Here is a 19,254-nt window from a genome sequence, read left to right as displayed (position 1 = left end):
GTAAAATGTTAGACATGGAGCCAGTAAGTTCTGGGTTTAAGTACCACCTGGGAGATTTTAAACACAATCCTGAGCAAATAATTTAATCTTGCTGAGTCTCCATTTCCTCATCACAAAAATAGGAGAAATACTAGTCCCTACCTCACAGAGTTATTGTGAGAATTAAATGAAATAATAATAATAAAGAACTTTGCAGATTTTAAAGAGTCACTAAAATATGAACTGTTATTATCTGACTATTCTATCACTTCTTAGTGGGTCATATTCATTAATTCATTTGTAAGATGTTTATCATTCATCTATTTATATACAAGGTCAAGCAAGGCTTCTATACCCTCTACTCCTACTCCATAGGAGAGGAAAATCTTATAAGTAGGTCTCAGTTGTAAAAAAGGAATACCTAAAGATGTTCGGAAGAAAATATAGATCTCATTTTTTTCCACGTTAAAATGGTGGCAGAATGGAAGCAGCACACTCAACCTCTCCTAACCCACACATAAAGGACTCCTCAAGAGGACATAAAAGCCAAATCCAGATGAACAAAGGGACCCCACAACAGGGCACAGCATTGAAGGTACATGTGAACAGGGCATTTCTATGCTATAAGGGAATAGCTCTCACTAAAACGTGAGCTGAGCAACACACACACACACACACACACACACACACACACACACACACACACACTACCTACAGTGCCAAAGCCAGCACGCAAGAGTGAGAGCAATTTTGGGACATTCATTAAGTTCTTGGAAGCTACCTGGGATTACCAGGGTCTGCTCCTGAGAGCCACAAAACTCAAGACCCCAAGAGGCTAAAGAATGCAGACTTTGAACAAAGACCTTGACCTCAGGAGTGGACTTTGAGCTCAGGCGTGGACATGCACCTTGAGCATAAGTACAGACCTTCGGTGGGGACCCAGTGTGGAGGGGTGACAGACTGTGGAAGCAGAGCCCTGAGACCTTTAAAGGATTTGTGGGCAGAGGAGTCAAGCAAGAGGAACATCAGGAGGCTTGACACTGAGAACAGCTAGATTTGAGACACCAGGAGCCTAAGAGCACAGACTGACCATGGGCACAAGGATAAAGCTGAGAGGGCACACAGCACTGTGACTCAGATGAAAACTGATTCACAGCTCAATAGGCAGAGAACCTGTCTGCCTCACCCAGTCTTCTGAGTGAGAAAGAAATATTAATAATGGCAAGCCATTAACAAGAACCTACAAAGAGAAAGATCAAGAAGAAATCTTTAACACTTGATAACTTTTACACAGAAAAAATCCAGACAACAGAGCAAATAGCAGAGGAGAACAAACAAGAAATCGCATACACACCTTCCCAATTAGTCACAAGCTCTTGAAGAGTTCAAATCTGAGATCATGAGAAAGATGGAAGAGATTTGGCAAGAAAATTGGGAAGTAGCTTAAAAGAAAATTAACAGGTTAAAAGAAACTCCCAATTGGAGAAAGATGCCCTAAAATCAAATGAAATGATCATTAAACAGCAGGAATCCATGAAAAAGAGAATAGACCAAATCAAAAAGGAAAATCAAAAGATTATAGCAGAAAACCAGTCTCTAAAGACCAGAATTAGGCAAGTAAAAGCCAATTATCTCTCAAGACAAGAAGAACAAATAAAGCAAAGTCAAAGGACTGATAAAATAAAAGGAAACATGAAATATCTCACTGAGAAATTGACAGATCAAAAAACAAGTCTAGAAGAGGCAATTTGAGAATCATTGGTCTTCCTGAAATAGCATAAATTAATAGAAATTTAAACTCCATACTACAAGAAATTATCCAAGTAAACTGCCCTGATGTTCTTCAACAAGAGGATGAAATAGACATTGAAAGGATCCACAGATCACCCTCCACACTAAACCCTGAAAAGATAACCCCCAGGAATATAATAGCCAAATTCAAGAGCTTCCAAGTAAAAGAAAAATTTTAAAAGAAGCCAGAAAGAGACAATTCAGATATCAAGGAGCACAAATCAGGACCACACAAGATCTGGCAGCCTCCACGCTAAAAGACCTCAAGTCTTGGAATATGATATTCAGAAAGGCAAGAGAACTAGGTCTAAAACCAAGGATCACCTACCCATCAAAACTGAATATATACTTCCAAGGGAAAGTATGATTATTCAACACAACAGAAGATTTCCAAGTATTTGCACAGAAAACACCAGGACTAAATGGAAAATTTAATATCCAACCACAAAAACCAAGAGAAACATGAAAAGGTAAATAAGAATTAGAGGGGTAAGATAGAAAAATCTTATTTTTAAATTTGCCTCCTTAGGGGCTTCAATAAGATCTAATTATTTGTATTCCTATATGGAAAATGTTATCTGTAATTTTCAAAACCTGTATTCACTATTATAGTAATTAGAAGAAGTATTCACAGGGAGTGGTTGGAGTACTAAATTGTCTAAGATGATACATGGGCGGGGGAGAATGGGGTGAATAGTAGATGGCACCAAGAGAAACTTGAATGAATAACAAAAAAAGAGGGCAAGGGAAGAGGAGGGGATGAATATTATTATAAGAAGGAGAGGAAGAGAGCATTAATAGGTAATATTTAAAACTTACTCTCAGCAGAATTAACCCTGAGAGGGAAGAGTGGCTATATCCATTGGCATTTAGAATTCTATCTAATCCTACTGAGAAAGTCAGACGGGATAAACCAAGGAGAGCATGGGAGTGGGGAGGTCAAAAAAGGGAGGAGAGGAGAGGGGGGAGGGAATTCACTAAACCTTAAAAATAAAAAAAGGGGAACAATAATGGAGGGGGTGGAGAGGGAAGTAAATCAAGGGTGAGGACTAGGGTTACTGGTTTAAACAAACCACTGGTTTAAAAGGAAATAGCATAAGAAGAAGGGGTAATTATAACTCTGAATATTAATGAGATAAACTCACCCATTAAACAGAAGCAAATATCAGAGTGGATTAGAAACCAAAATCCTCCCATATGTTGTCTACAAGAAACACATATGAGGCAGGTCTACACACAGATATTTAAGGTCAGTGGCCAGAGCAAAATCTTTTGAGCTTCAACTGAGAAAAAGAAGGCAGGAGTGGTGATCATGATTTCTAACAAAGCCAAAGTAAAAATAGTTCTGATTAAAAGAGACAGCAAAGGTAATTACATCCTGATAAAAGGCAGTAAAGACAATGAGGAAATAACAGTACTCAACATGTATGCACCAAATGGTATAACATCCAGATTCCTAAATGAGAAACTGGCAGAGCGTGAGAAGGAAATAGATAATAAAACTATACTAGTGTGAGATCTAAATATTCCGCTTTCAGAACTAGATAAATCAAAACAAAAAATAAATAAGAAAGAGATAAGAGAGGTGAATGAAACCCTGAAAAATTAGATTTAATAGATATGTGGAGAAAAATAAATAGGGACAAAAAGGAATACACCTTCTTTTCAGTTGCACATGGTACGTCAACAAAAATTGACCATGTAATAGTGCATAGAAGCATCACAAACAAATGCAAAAGAGCAGAAATAATAAATGTAAACTTTTCAGATCATAATGCAACAAAGATCATAATTAGTAAGGGCACATGGACAGGCAAATCAAAATCTAATTGGAAATTAAATAATATGATTCTCCAAAACAAGTTAATTAAAGAACAAATCATAGAAACAATCAATAATTTCATTGAAGAGAATGACAATGATGAGACATCCTACCAAACTCTGTGGGATGCAGCTAAGGCAGTACTCAGGGGGAAATTTATATCCCTGAGTGCATGTATTAAGAAATTAGAGAGGGCAAAGATCAATGAACTGGGCGTGCAAATCAAAAAACTAGAAAGAGAAAAAATTAAAAATTCCCAGTTAAAGACCAAATCAGAGATTATAGAAATTAAAGGAGAAATCAATAAAATTGAAAGTAAAAGAACTATTGAATTAAAAAATAAGACTAGAAGCTGGTACTTTGAAAAAACAAATAAAATTGACAAAATACTGGTCAATCTAATTTAAAAAATGAAAGAAGAAAACCTCATCAGTATCAAAGATGAAAAGGGAGACTTCACCTCTAATGAAGAGGAAATCAAGGCAATCATTAAAAATTATTTTGCCCAAAAAAAAAACAATACACAGAAAGTTAAAGGGTTTAAAAAATTATTTTGCCCAAATATATGGCAATAAATATAGCAACTTAGGTGAGATGGATAAATATTTACAAAAATATAAACTGCCTAGATTAGCAGTAGAAGAAATAAAATACTTAAATAATCCCATCTCAGAAAAAGAAATTGAACAAACCATCAAAGAACACCCTAAGAAAAAATTCCCAGGACCAGATGGATTCACAAGTGAATTCTATCAAACCTTCAAAGAACAACTAATTCCAATACTATACAAACTGTTTTACATAATAAGCAAAGGAGTTCTACCAAACTCCTTTTATGATACAAATATGGTACTGATCCCAAAGCCAGGTAGATCAAAAACAGAGAAAGAAAACTACAGATCAATCTATTTAATGAACATAGATGCAAAAATCTTAAACAGAATACTAGCAAAAAGACTCCAGCAAGTGATCACAAGGGTTATTCATTATGATCAGGTGGGATGTATACCAGGAATGCAAGGATGGTTCAACATAAGGAAAACCATTCACATAATTGACCATGTCAATAAGCAGACCAACAAAAACCACAAGATTATCTCAATTGATGCTGAAAAAGCCTTTGAAAAACTACAATATCAATTCCTATTGAAAACACTAGAAAGTATAGGAATAGAAAGGCCTTTCCTAAAAATAATAAACAGTATATATCTAAAACCATCAACAAGCATCATATGCAATGGGGATAAATTAAAAGCCTTCCCAAAAAGGTCAGGAGTAAAACAAGGATGCCCATTATCTCCTCTATTATTTAACATTGTACTAGAAACACTAAGAGTAGCAATTAGAGAAGAAAAAGAAATATTGAAGATATTAAAATAGGCAATAAGGAGACTAAGCTATCACTCTTTCCAGATGATATGATGGTCTACTTAAAAAGTCCTAGAGAATCAACTAAAAACCTAGTAGAAATAATCAACAACTTTAGCAAAGTTGCAGGATACAAAATAAATGCACATAAATCATCAGCATTTCTATATATTTCCAGCATATCTCAGCAGCAAGAGTTAGAAAGAGAAACACCATTTAAAATCACCCTAGACAATATAAAATACTTGGGAATCTATCTACCAAAACAAACACATGAATTATATGAACACAACTACAAAACACTTTCCAAACAATTAAAACTAGATCTAAACAATTGGAAAAAACATTGATTGCTCATGGGTAGGACAAGCTAACATAATAAAAATGATCATTCTACCCAAATTAATTTACTTATTTAGTGCCATACCTATCAAACTACCAAAAACCTTCTTTACTGAATTAGAAAAAACTATAACAAAGTTCATTTGGAATAACAAAAAATCAAGAATATCAAGAGAAATAATGAAAAAAAATGTGAAGGAAGGTGGCCTAGCAGTACCAGATATTAAGCTATACTATAAAGAAGCAGTCATCAAAAAGATATGGTCCTGGCTAAAAGACAGAAGGGAGGATCAGTGGAATAGACTTGGGGTAAGTGCCGTCAGCAAGACAGTGTATGAAGAACCCAAAGAGCCCAACTTTGGGGACAAAAATTCACTATTTGACAAAAACTGCTGGGAAAATTGGGAAACAATATGGGAGAGATTAGGTTTAGATCAACATCTCACACCCTACATCAAGATAAATTCAGAATGGGTGAATGACTTGAATATAAAGAAGAAAACTATAAGTAAATTAAGTCAACACAGAATAGCATACTTGTCAGATATATGGGAAAGGGGAAATTTTAAGACCAAACAAGAGTTAGAAAAAATTATAAAATGTAAAATAAATAATTTTGATTATATTAAATTAAAAAGGTTTTGTACAAACAAAAACAATGCAACCAAAATCAGAAGGGAAACAACAAACTGGGAAAAAATATTCATAACAAAAAACTCTGACATGGGTCTAATTATTCAAATATAAAAGGAGCTGAATCAATTGTGTAGAAAAATCAAGCAATTCCCCAATTGATAAAAGGGCAAGGGACATAAATAGGCATTTTTCAGATAAAGAAATCAAAATTATCAATAAGCATATGAGAAAGTGTTCTAAATCTCTAATAATTAGAGAATTGCAAATCAAAACAACTCTGAGGTACCACCTCACACCTAGCAGATGGGCTAAAATGATAGCAGAGGAGAGTAATAAATGTTGAAGGGGATGTAGCAAAATTGGGACATTAATGCACTGCTGGTGGAGTTATGAACTGATCCAACCATTCTGGATGGCAATTTGGAATTATGCCCAAAGAGCTCTAAAAGACTACCTGCCCTTTGATCCAGCCATACCATTGCTGGGTTTGTACCCCCAAAGAGTTCATAGGAAAAAAGACATATACGAAAGTATTTATAGCTGTGCTCTTTGTGGTGGCAAAAAAAACTGGAAAACAAGGGTATGGCCTTGAACTGGGGAATGACTGAACAAATTGTGGTATATGCTGGTGATGGAATAAGATTGTGCTCAAAGGAATAATAAACTGGGGGAATTCCAAGTAAACTCGAAAGACCTATAGGAATTGATGCAGAGCAGAACCAGGAGAACATTGTACACAGAGACTGATACACTGTGGTAAAATCAAATGTAATGGACATCTGTACTAGCAGCAATGCAATGACCCAGGACAATTCTGAGGGATTTATGGAAAAGAACACTACCCACATTCAAAGGAAGAACTACAGGAGAGGAAACATGGAAGAAAAACAACTGCTTGAACACATGGGTTGATACAGACATGATTGGGGTTGTAGACTCGAAACAACCACACCAATGCAACTATCAATAATATGGAAATAGGTCTTCATTGATGACACATGCTAAAACCAGTGAAAATGCATGTTAGCTATGGGAGAGGTGAAGGGGAGGGTTGAAGGGGAAAGTAAAACCCTGAATCATGTAACCGTGGAAAAATTTTCTAAAAAAATAAAATATTTAAATTTAAAAAAAGATAAAAGAAAACATAATCAACCTGGTAAAGTCAAAAAGCTTAATATACATGTTATGCTATTTAAGTCTTGACCAAAAGGTAAATCCACAAATGCAAAGGCCTTGTGACAGTTACATTTAATGCTACTCATGGTATAAGCCTTTTTTCATCAATAGAAGGTTTTTGGCTGTGTTCCAGTTAGCTAATATCTCCACCAGTCTGACAACTAAATAAACAGGTTGCTGATACAAGTTTATAGCAAAAGATTTCATGAAGAAATAATTGACAAATTTAAGGGAGCTCAATTTCATTTATTAAGAAACTCTTTTTGTCTTCCTTATTGGCATTTTCAGTATCCTAGTTATAAACTTTCTGGAGAAGCTTATAACAACCATTTTAATTCACTTTGAGCCAATGGGTGGCATTTGGGCTTCCAGTGTAAAAGTAAATTGATCTTTATAGAATCAAATTTGTTTTAGCATAATTTTAGCCAGACACCAGATTAAAGGGTTTAACATAAAGGGAGTTGATTTATCCCACAGACAATATTCTTTCAGAATAATTTTATAGTATTTCCAAACCATTTTTACATAGCCTTAAATACTAGTGGCCTGGATTAGATTTCTTTAACAGGAATAATCCTGTAGATTCATAGCTGGGGGTCCTTAAGGTTTAGGGCATATTCTCTTATTTATTCACATCTTTACAAAAGAGGACAAATGAGTGTCTATTGTCCCATTTGATAGACGTAAAATTCGAGACCTACACACTGCCTAAATGCTAGTCTAGAGACATATAATGAATAGGAGAATACAGAGTCCAAAAGCCTATGGTTGTCTAAGATATGGGAACTCAGGGCTTAGCAATAGCCTATTACCCAATCCAGTCAATCTTTCATCAGCTGATTCATTTTTCAACTTGTAACTGTGGGCCCCCTTTTTTTTATTTTTATACCATGAAGCCATGATCATTTATCAAAGGAAAAACTCTCCCTAGCCTAAGGGGACACCAGAAAAAAACTTTTCTTTAAGTCAATCTGTTAAAGGATTTTTGCAGTGACCTACAAAGCATGGGCATTGTTTGTATTTCTGCCAGGTCAAGCGACTATTAACTATGCTCAAAGTATAGCATACTGGTCATCCTCTTAGAAGATCAGTAAAAGGGTCTTGAAGAATGATTCTCCACTTCCCAGATTATGAGCAAGAATAAAGTAATCTTCACAGGAAAATTTTTGTTTTAAATGAGAAAGTTTTAATGTGAGATAAAAGAAGGAGATAAATTTGACTATTCAAAGGCGCAGGAAAGCATATTTCTCTCCTCTCTTGCATATCCCTGCATGTGTACATTTGATTAAACCATTGGAATGTAATTTCTTTGGGGGCAAGGATCTTTTTTATTTTTTTCTTTGATCCCAAAAAAGGTAGCTAGTTAGATGGCACAGAAGAAAAATGTTGAGTCTAGCTTCAGGAAAGACCCCACTTTAATTACTTGATATTAGGCAAGTCACTTGATGTTTGTCTGCCTAATTTTCCTCAACTGTAAAATCAAGTTAATATAACCTACCTCATAAATTTGCTTTAATGATCAAATGAGATTTGATGTGTAAAGTGTTTAAAAGTGTCTGACAAATAGTAGATGTTTAGTAAATATTTATTAATTAGATTATTAACACAGAGAAGAGATAGACTACAGGTTCAGAATGAAGCCATTTTAGACAATAGAGTATATAATGTTTTGTAACTGTACTTCTTTGACACGAGAGAAGGTTCCAGTTTGGGGTGGCTTTTTTTGGCTAGAAAAGTGACCACAGTGTAAAAAAAGAAAGCCCTACCACAATACATTTTAAGGTTTTTATGTCAAAGGTTAATCTAGGGCTGTACCTGGACCTAGTAGGTTAGAATAATGAAACACAGAAGGAAGAATAAATAGGGATTGAACACTGGAGGTTCTTACTAAAAAGGAAAGAATGAAACCCACTGAAAAAATAACATAATCCTTTAAGCAAGGAGAATGTGAATCTACAGGTGCTGGCAAATGATAAACCATCTAGCAAGGGTCAGGAAAAGAGAGAGAAATAATGGTGTTTGATGACTCTTGCAAGGGGATACTGAGGCAGTTATTCACCTGGTAATGATAATAGAGCATTCTCTAGTCTTTTCAGAATATTTATCAAAGTCAGAACAAAGAACCTTCTATGACTTGTCAAACAAGATGTCTGCTAGTCATTTATTGATAGAAGCACAAATAATCATTACAGAAGGGACCTAGATTTCAAAGGTTTGAATAAAAAATTGAAGACACTGGGGCAGAGGTGGAGTAATTTTTTTTACTCATTGTTATTGGTAAGAGACAAAGACTAGAAGAAAATGGGAATTTTATAAAGTGAACTGATGGTTAGGAAGTTGGCATGTGAGAATAGGATTCATATTTCCAAATGACAGGTTCCTGGCTTGAGATGGAATGTACATAATGAAGATTGGTATGAATGTTTTGGCCTCAAATCTTATATATATATATATATATATATATATATATATATAATAAAATCATTTTACACTGAAAAGCAAAGGAGAAGGAGAAAGCTGACTACCATATCCACCAAGCTAAATAATATAAAAGGTAGCTGCAATGAAATTTTTAAAAATAACAGTAAATGTGTGGAATGTGGCTCAATAGAAGAACACTAGATTTGGAGTCAAAGGAGTTAGATTCAAATTCTGTCTGTCACTAAATATGTTTGTGATTTCAGGCAAATAGCTTAAATTTCAGTTGCTTTAGTTTCATTTCTTGAAAAATGAAAGAGTTGGATGAAATTCTTTCTAAGGCTCCTTCCAATCATCTAATCAATGATCCTGTTATCTATTTCTCTTCTCCTCCTCTTTCTCTGTTGAAAGCTGAACATGTATAATTTTCTTAACTTGTCTACCAACTAGCAAAATTCTAGTTATACCACTTACTAACAAAAAGGGGAATTTGGCTATTAAAATTATAATCTGTGATGTGGAAGGAGAGGGATTGTTATGTAAAGCGGTATATATGAATGAACTAAAAACCCTTTAGGACAATGTACATTTCATGGACAAATAGAAGATGATGCGATATTGTTGCGTAGAATAATGTAATTTATAATGTAAGCATTATAAAAGCTCAAAATGAGCTGCTTCTTGTGAAGAAAGCTGCGGATAACAATATGGAAGTTTTAATATAGTAATATAGGAAAAAATTAGAAAGATTAGGAAGTTTCTGCTTAAGTAAATTGGATGATGATAATGGAAGAAAGAGATAAGTTACAGATTTAACTCATTTTCTGCTGTATGAGCTAAAGAGAATGACCTTTGGATTGGAAAAGACAGAACAAAAATTGGTAATTAAAAGTGGATACAGAAGGTTAAAAGGGAGAGTTGGTATTCAGTTGCCCTCATTCAAGTGGCCTGGCCTGAGTTATAGTCACAGGTACAGAAATAGCACAAAGATGCAATCACTGAGCAGATTTCAATTGATCTTTGAAAGATTGTTGTTTTTGTTGCCATGGGCAATTGCCTTGGAGAAAGGCAAATGTTCTGATCAAGAAAAGAAAGAAAATAGTCTTTAAACAAAAGTCCAATAAATTTGGTTTTATTTTCTAGGGGGAGGGAGAATCTAGAATTTATTGTTAAAGGAATAAACAATTAACATCCAAATAAGGGAGTAATGAGTGGGGATCAAAAAGATTCATTGTGGCTTCAAGAACAAGAAGTCATGTCAGATTAATTGTATTCTTTGTCAGGATTTCTAAATTAGGAGATCTTGGAGCTTCTCATGCTATTTGTGAAAAAAGATAGGGAGGTTGACTAAAATATTGTATAGTTAAGTATACTTGTAACTGGTTTGAAAAGACTCACAGGTTTGGTTTTTTTTTTTGTTAAAGCTTGGACATTATCTTGGAAGAAGGTCTTCAACCCAAGTTCCCAAATGCTTGAACCTGTAATGTTTAACACTTTTATCAATACCTGGGATACATTTATAGATGTCATGGGGTTCTGAGGCAATTGCACACTTTTCTCAAGTGAAGGTTAGTTTAAGGTAAGATTGAACCAATACTACATGTCAAAAAATAAAACAAGATCTATTTTACTAAGTATAGAAACAATGATCATGAAGCCCCTCATCAGGTATGCATAATACCCAACAAATTGATGAACATACCTTTCTAGGTCACATGATTCCTTATGGGAATATACCCAGGTCAATAAAAATAGCAGCCTGCAAAAGAGTTTATCAGATCCAAAGAACTACACTCCTAGGTTTGGACTTATATGTGGTTCATCATGATGCCACAGTCAGGTAAGGCCTTAAAACTTTTCACCAATAAATGAATTAGGTCTGATTCTATCACCGACCTAGCTCTCTATATCTGAAGAACACTAATATATTAGCGATTCCTATCTCCTCCTTCTAGGCATCCTAGAAGGATATACATAACTATAAATATATATATATGATATGTGTATTATTCACATATGTATGTATATAACAGTAGCCCAGTAGTCATGACACATGTCCTAGGCAAACTTATAAACTTAATCGATGTTCAGGCTAACAAATCTACAGTTCCCAGAGAGGTATACACCATTGGCTACAACTCATTACACCTTTTTAGTATCCTAGTGGTAACTCTGGTGTAGGGTAAATAAACTCCTTTTATTTGCTATTATAGCTTGAGTGCTAACTGGTATGGTTCTAATTTACATGAAATAAGTAACCAAGATGGCACTATTTTTTTCTTAAACATAAAACAATTACTCAAGGATAAGCCAAATAAAGGAATGATCAGAACATTTACTCATCAAAAATAAAAGCACTCAAAATTACTCAAAAGTAATATTTATTTAATCAAAGACACAGCAGGAATAACTATAATGTAGTCATAATCTTTAATCAATGTATAATGTTCCATAGGGTAGGAGTAAGTCTTGAAGAAAATTATAGGAAGACACATGGAAACTCTAAGTTGTATTCTTAAAGTTATGTGGTATCTTCAGAACATTTGACACTACACAGAGATCATTCTTTTTTTGGTCCTTACTACTCTCCTAAAAGGCAACACTATTCCTCTTTTGCTTTTGAGCAAATTCAGTTGTGAAAAGTTCTTTTTACTCACAACCACCTTCAACAGAGCACTGAAAAGTATTATGTTATTATAGTGACCAGCAGTTCCCTTAAATTTGAGAAGTGTCAAAACTCTTCAGAATAACAAATAACTAGGAAATCAACTTTTTCCCAATCAATTGCAAGTATCTTTTCACAGTATAGCACAATTCACAATAAAAGAGATTAAGAGCCTCTCTCTTTCCCTTTCTTTCTTCCTTTCAAACCAAAGAAGGCAATGGAGAGTAACATAAGCAGGTCTAAGAGATTTCTCTTCTCCTAGCCTGAAGAGGGTCCCAGAGAGCAATAAGATCAAACAGCCTAATACTGTACATAAAACTAAGACTCATCTCTCTTGTAATGAGCTTCCAGCAATTGTCCCAGTCTTTCTTCAGTCAATTAGCAAAGCAATATTTCTTTTATAATCATCACATTCCCAATAAAGCAAGTGAAGAGTCATCTTTATCAGCTGGAAGTTTTCTATGTCTTCTGTTCCAGGCTTCTCAGGACATCTCCTCCACTCAACCTACTGTCTTGTTACTTCTATTTCTTCCTATATTTTCTCAAAATTTCTTCTCTGGCTTCTTAACTACCTCTAATCCTGCAAATAAGAAATTCCTGGTGGTCAATGACTTTACTTGATGAAGTAAAACTGAAGAAATCCATTTTTCTGTTAGGTATGAGTGAAATAGTCTATAATCCCCTAACACTTATTTGATTTATAATTTTGTCAATTGTAACCTTTAAAGCTCTAAAAAAATCATCTGCAAATGAATTGAGGGACTATAATGCCTTATAGCCATCATCACCTCCATCACTATTCTTTCAAAGCAGTACTCACAGTATATTAATATGTCCTTAGAATAGCTTGTCTCTTTCTAACATTTTTTTCTAAAAGATGGGCTTCTTTGAAAATTGTTTTTTATCATTTTTTCTTAGACAAGTATTTTTTTCTTCCCCTTTCAGGAACCAAAGTGTTCACATACAAAATGGGCAATATCTTTCATAACTATGACTTGGGGCTATACATGTGCACTGAATTTCCAACTGTGCCATGCAGGCAAGTTAGTTCCTTAGGGTCTAATCCCTGGAAGAAATGTTGGTACTCACCACACATCCTTATCAAATTTTCAGATGACACAAATCTGAAAGAAATAGCTCACACACTGGATGACAGGGCTCAGATTTAAAAGATTTCAGTGGGCTAGAACATTGAGCTAAATCTTATAAAATGAAATTTAATAGGAATAAAGGTAAAGTTTTACATTTTACATTTCAGAAAATCAGCTTCTCAAGTAACAGATAGAAGAGACATGGTTAGATAGCACTTGTCTAAATGAGAAGAGGAAGCTCCAATGGAATGTATGTTTAATAAGAGTCACTAGTACAATGTAGCACTAAAAAAGTTAATTTCTTAAGATCATGGAACCATAGATCTAGAGCTTGGTGGGCACCTAATTCAATTTGCTCCTTGCTGAACTCTGCCCTAAACAAATGGCACCTCCAATAGCTCATTCTAGGAAAGACCTTGATGATTAGAAGCTAATGTGGGAAACTAGAATGGAAAAACATTTCAAATTCATTCTACATAAGGGACAATTAAAGGAAGTGGGATATTGAGCCAGGAAAAGTGAAAACCCACACCTCCCTCTGCCTAGCAGCCCAATGGAAGCACTGACTTCCTCCCCTAAGTGGATCGCTTGAGTCACTCCTTTTCCCCTTGCCTCTCCCTCACTCAGGTCACTCCCCTTCCTTTCTCCCTCTCATGTCTGGGTTAAGGAATGGAAGAGGCACACAGTCTGGGGGGAGTGGGCAGGGATTTAAAAGGTTTGCCATCTAGTCTGAACTAGTGATGGCAAACCTTTTAGGGACTGCATGCCATGCCTCCCCCTTATCGCAAACTGGGGAGAGGGGGACACTCTTATCGGGCTGTTGGGTAGAAGGGTAGGTGAAGTGAGGAATGTCCTCAGCAAGTGTAGAGAGGGAGAGAGGAGTGGCCTGAACACTCTGCTCCCCTCCAACTCTGTCTCCTGTGAGCTGCCCCCCATACCCCTGTGTGCTCCCATTGGGCTGCTGTGGAGAGGGATGGGTGAAGTAAAAAAATGTTGTCAGGCATGGTGAAGAGGGGGAAGGGAGCAGCTCCACCCAAGTTTCTCTGCCTTTCTAGTAATGAACTCTGGTGAAAAGTGGGGCTAGCACATGCCCACAGAAAGTGCTCTCTGTGCCCTCTTTGGCACATGTGCCATATGTTTACCATCACAGACCTAGAGAACATGAATAAAATTTGCCAAGAAACCAATTTAGAGCCTATATTAGTGCAAATTTCCTGATAATTGGGACTCTCTAAAGAATGAAATCAACCACCTCAGAAAGTCATCAAAATACATATATAGATGTACAAGGGATTTTAGAGAGACCATCAAATTCCTCTTCATTTTACAGATGAGGAAACTAAGAAATAAAGAAGTTAAATGGCTTGCCTAAAATGGAAGGGGGAAGAGAGGACAATATGCTTTTATTAAGTTCCTGCTATTTGGCAGGCATATGCTGAGTATTTTATACTATCTCATTTGATGCTCACAGCAACCCAGTGAAGTAGATGCTATTTTTACCACCACTTTATAGTTAAGGAAACTGAAGCTAAATGATTTGTCCAAGGTCAAATAGTTAGAAGATCCTAAGGCTAAGACTTGAACTCAGATCTTTCTGACTCCAGACACTATCTACTATCCACTGAGCCACCTTTCTGCCTCCACAAAGAACACAGATATCATATGTCTGAGGTGAAATTTGAACCTACATCTTGGCTTCAACTCCATTGCTATGTCTACTACATGAGGCTGCCACCAGGGTCTGGCTGCCTCCTTTCCCTTTCCAATCAAAAAAAATATATATATAAATGCAATCCAATATAAAAGGAAAGGATCTTAACACAGAAAATTAATGGCTAATGTAAAGGCAATTATTGAAGTCCTTTCAAATATAAAATTCTATGAATCTGTAATGGTCTTAGACACAAGATACTCAGTATCAGGTTGGAGTTCTGGATCTACCATTGGCTATGTTACTCCAGTTAGATTATAAGTTAACCTCCCTAAATTTCAGTTGTTCCCTCTGAGAGTTCACATTTATAGGATTATAAATTTGAAGTTGGAAGATACCTTAGAAGTCATTTCATCCAATTCATTTATTTTCTAGTTTAAAAAGGCATAAGTAGTTAAGTGGCATATTCTCCTACCAGTACCTGCATATGAATCCTCATTGGCCACATATTGATATTTTAAAACTATTTTGATATTATCTCTGTTTTAACAGATTTTTATTTATTCTGTTAAGAAGTTCCCATTTACATTTTGTCTGAGTATATCCTCTATAGGGTGCTGTGGGCCACATACGACTGACAGATCCTGTGTTTGACACTTCTGACCTCTGTTACCCAACTAGTAAGAGGAAGATTCAGAATTCAAACCTAGATCCTGACTAGATCTGCATTCTTCCCAATGCACAACAATGCAATAACAATATTTTCACTACGTACTTTAAAAGGTTTCTGTAAAGGAAGAACTTTGTAAAGTTCTATATAAATGTGAGTTATTACTATTTTCTCTGCTGGTATTTCAACCTATGTATTACCTCATTAGACTCTATGACTTTTAAGTCTTACAAAAAGGGTTTTACAAATGGTCTCTAACTGTCCAACCTTAAGAAATTTCTTAGGCAAGATATGAAGACTCCTCACTCCTAACAGGGAATTGCAATAGCCATATAATACCCCTAGTGTATTTATTCCAATATTAGCATTCATTCTGAGTCAATTCAGATAACAAATCATTGTTCCATATCTACAATCCCTATCAGACACTTAATTTTCAGGTTGCTGTATTTCAACCAGCCATGGGGGACCTTTATCTGTCTCCAGTCTAACTGTTACAGAGGTAATTGGCATTAACAGAACCCTGGGATGATATCAGATCTAACCTTTTTCTGAGGGAATTAGAATACCCACAAGTACAAACCGATAATAAAACAGACTCAAGACCCTGGAGTGAAGGAGAAATGATAGGGGTGGGATAGTGACCGAGACTGAATAAACTGAGGAAGAGAAATCCAAAAGGAATTAATTGATTTATTTCTCTAACAATAACACGATAGTACCAAAGATTTAAAGCTGAGAGGAACCTTCAAAGACCATCTAGTCCAAAATCTTAATTTTACAAATGACAAAACCTGGATTAATAAAGATTGAGTCTTGTCCAAAGACAAATAATTACTAAATGAAATAGCTGGGACTTTTATCCAGACATTCTCATGACAAATCTAACTTTTTTCACTGGGCTGTCATCATAATATTGTTGATATAAGTCAAGTATAACCCTATCAACTTTAATATATAAATCTTAAATTCCAAATCCCATGGAAATTTTTTGATGAGGCTTAAATCTGACCTATAGATAGTGTAAATTACCTTAAAACAGAATAAAATAGGAGCAATTAAGCAAAAACCTTTCTATCTACTATATACATGTAAATTCATAAAAATTAAAATGTCACAACAGGGAAATGTATTGATAAAGTTATCATAAAGTGTAATAATGATAATTACTATATTAAAGTAATGATTAACTTTAAAGTTTGTAAAGTACTTTACTTATGTTATCTCATATGATGCTCACAACAACCGTATGAGGTAAGTACTAGGTAGATATTATTATATCCATTATACAAATGAAGAAACTGAGACTGAAAAGATTAAGTGAGCTGAGAATGAACTCAAACTTGGGTCATCCTAATTTCAAGCTCAGTATTCTGTGTACTAGAACACCTAACTAGTGGGTGGGTATATACCCATATACATCTGGAGAGAGACAGAGAGAAAGTATAATTATGACTTCATTGGTATATGGAACTATAAGCAAGGAAATATCCTACATCAATGTAGATAGGCACCAGATCCACAATAAACAGGGACATTGAGAAATTAAATGACCAGGATTATTGCATAATCAGTCTATATAAGAAGCAGAACTTGAACCAAGATCTTCTGAACTTTTCTTCTTTTGTGCTAATACACACACACACACACACACACACACATTGATGTATGTATATATCTAGGATAGGTGTTACATATAAAAATGGCCCACCTAGAAATGAAGAAATCAAGTTGAATAACATTCAGGAAATCATGTGCAATTTTTAATGATCACCACCTTTTCTCAACCACAAACGTCTATCTTTTTAACACCAAGATATTCCCAAAGACACTCTACGGCTATGAATCTTAGAAGAACAACGACTCAAAATAATAAAAAAAATGCAGATGACCTAAAAGGCAATGGAAAAAATATGATAAAAGTAGAATGCTGCATATTATCAACATTGCTTTGTTCAGAAGAAACTGGAAAAGGAGATGAGTCTCTCATATAACTATATATGTGCATAATTATATAAGGTAATGTATAAAAGAAGAAATGAATGAATAACATTTGGAAAATCCCAAATATTATATGATTTTCCATAAATATTAATAAAACCAAAGACAGACTTCCAATTAAGTTGATAAGTCCTGGGGAATGGGGAAAATTGACAAGAACACATACAAGGTATAGCTGGGTCATGATCTGCACTGATATATAGAGTACTCAAGGCCATGAAGACCAAGACTGTTGGGTAATAGATCCATAAAAAAGAGTAAATTACTAAGACATCTATAATGTTTTATCGTATTTATTTCCATTGCCTTTTAGTTCATCTGCATTTTTTTATTATTTTGAGTCGTTGTTCTTCTAAGATTCATAGCCGTAGAGTGTCTTTGGGAGAATCTTAGTGTTAAAAAGATAGATATTTGTGGTTGAGAAAAGGTGATGATCATTAAAAATTGCACATGATTTCTTGAATGTTACTCAGCTTGATTTCTTCATTTCTAGGTGGGCCATTTTTTATATGTAACACCTATACTAGATATATACATACATCAATGTGTGTGTGTGAGCACAAAAGAAGAAAAGCCCAGAAGATCTTGGTCCAAGTTCTGCTTCTTATATAAACTGATTATGCAATCCTGGTGATTTAATTTCTTAATAGCCCTGGCAACTTTGAGACTGTATATTGTGGATCTGGTGCCTATTACAGCTGAAATGTTAGTAAATTGGGAAATGAATTGGTTTGAAATATTTTGAACAAATTTTTAAGTAAATTTAAATGTTAATTCTGACATTAATTTCTATTTGGGGCATATTTTAAGGCTATACTTTTAAAATTTTATGTATATAAATATGTTTTATATTTATGTATATATACCTCTAAGTCACTGTTACATGGTGATTAATTCTGTTCTCTGTTTTTAAGGTTCAGCAGATTTTACAAGATGGCCCTAATGTGCACCTTCTCCTTGAAGGCAAGAACCACATCTTTTTCATCTTTTTGTCCCCTAGTATGCATGAAGTTTTGAACACATAGGTGATCATAAAATTCTAGGTTATCTTCAGAGTTAGATAACAAATGGAATACATAGAACTCCCAGGTAAACTCATCCATAATAAGAAAGTGAGTAGTAATATGGATTAGAGAATAGAATCCAACAATATGTTCACAATGAGGAGCATTCTTGAAACAAAATTCACACATTTTAAAATAATGGCCTGGAACAGAATTTATTTTTCTTCAGGCATATCAAAAAAGGAGAGAAAATGATCACAATCTCAGAGAAGGCAGTAGTAAAATTAGACAAAGCTAAAAGAGACAAACAGGAAAAGAAGGTTATATATAGAAGTAACATGAATAATGAAATAATGTCAACATCTAGTATGTGAGTCAATGATAGCATAATATCTAAGTACTAAGAGGAATATATTATTGAATTATAGTTATAAATAGATAGTAAAACTCAAATAGTCATGGACAACAATGTACCACTTTCAGACCTGGACAAATTTTACCAAAAACTAGATCTCTGGCATTTTCCTAATAAAGTAGAAGGAAATATATAATCTCCCTGGTATGTGGAAACATTACAAAAATTGATCTTGTTCAATAAGTAAATGAAGAAAGTAAAAATAATAAAAATACTAAACACATC

At 34.7% G+C, this 19,254-nt stretch overlaps 1 pseudogene; it reads left to right on the top strand.

Moving 5' to 3' along the window:
- Positions 1-880: 880 nt before the first annotated feature.
- LOC123233497 overlaps positions 881-19,254 on the top strand; it is a 59,386-nt pseudogene continuing 41,012 nt past the window's right edge.

Source organism: Gracilinanus agilis, chromosome 2, assembly GCF_016433145.1.
Source record: "Gracilinanus agilis isolate LMUSP501 chromosome 2, AgileGrace, whole genome shotgun sequence".
In the NCBI taxonomy this organism is placed as follows: Eukaryota; Metazoa; Chordata; class Mammalia; order Didelphimorphia; family Didelphidae; genus Gracilinanus; species Gracilinanus agilis.
Note: the sequence above shows the minus strand (reverse complement) of the source record. Positions and strands in the feature narration are given on the sequence as shown.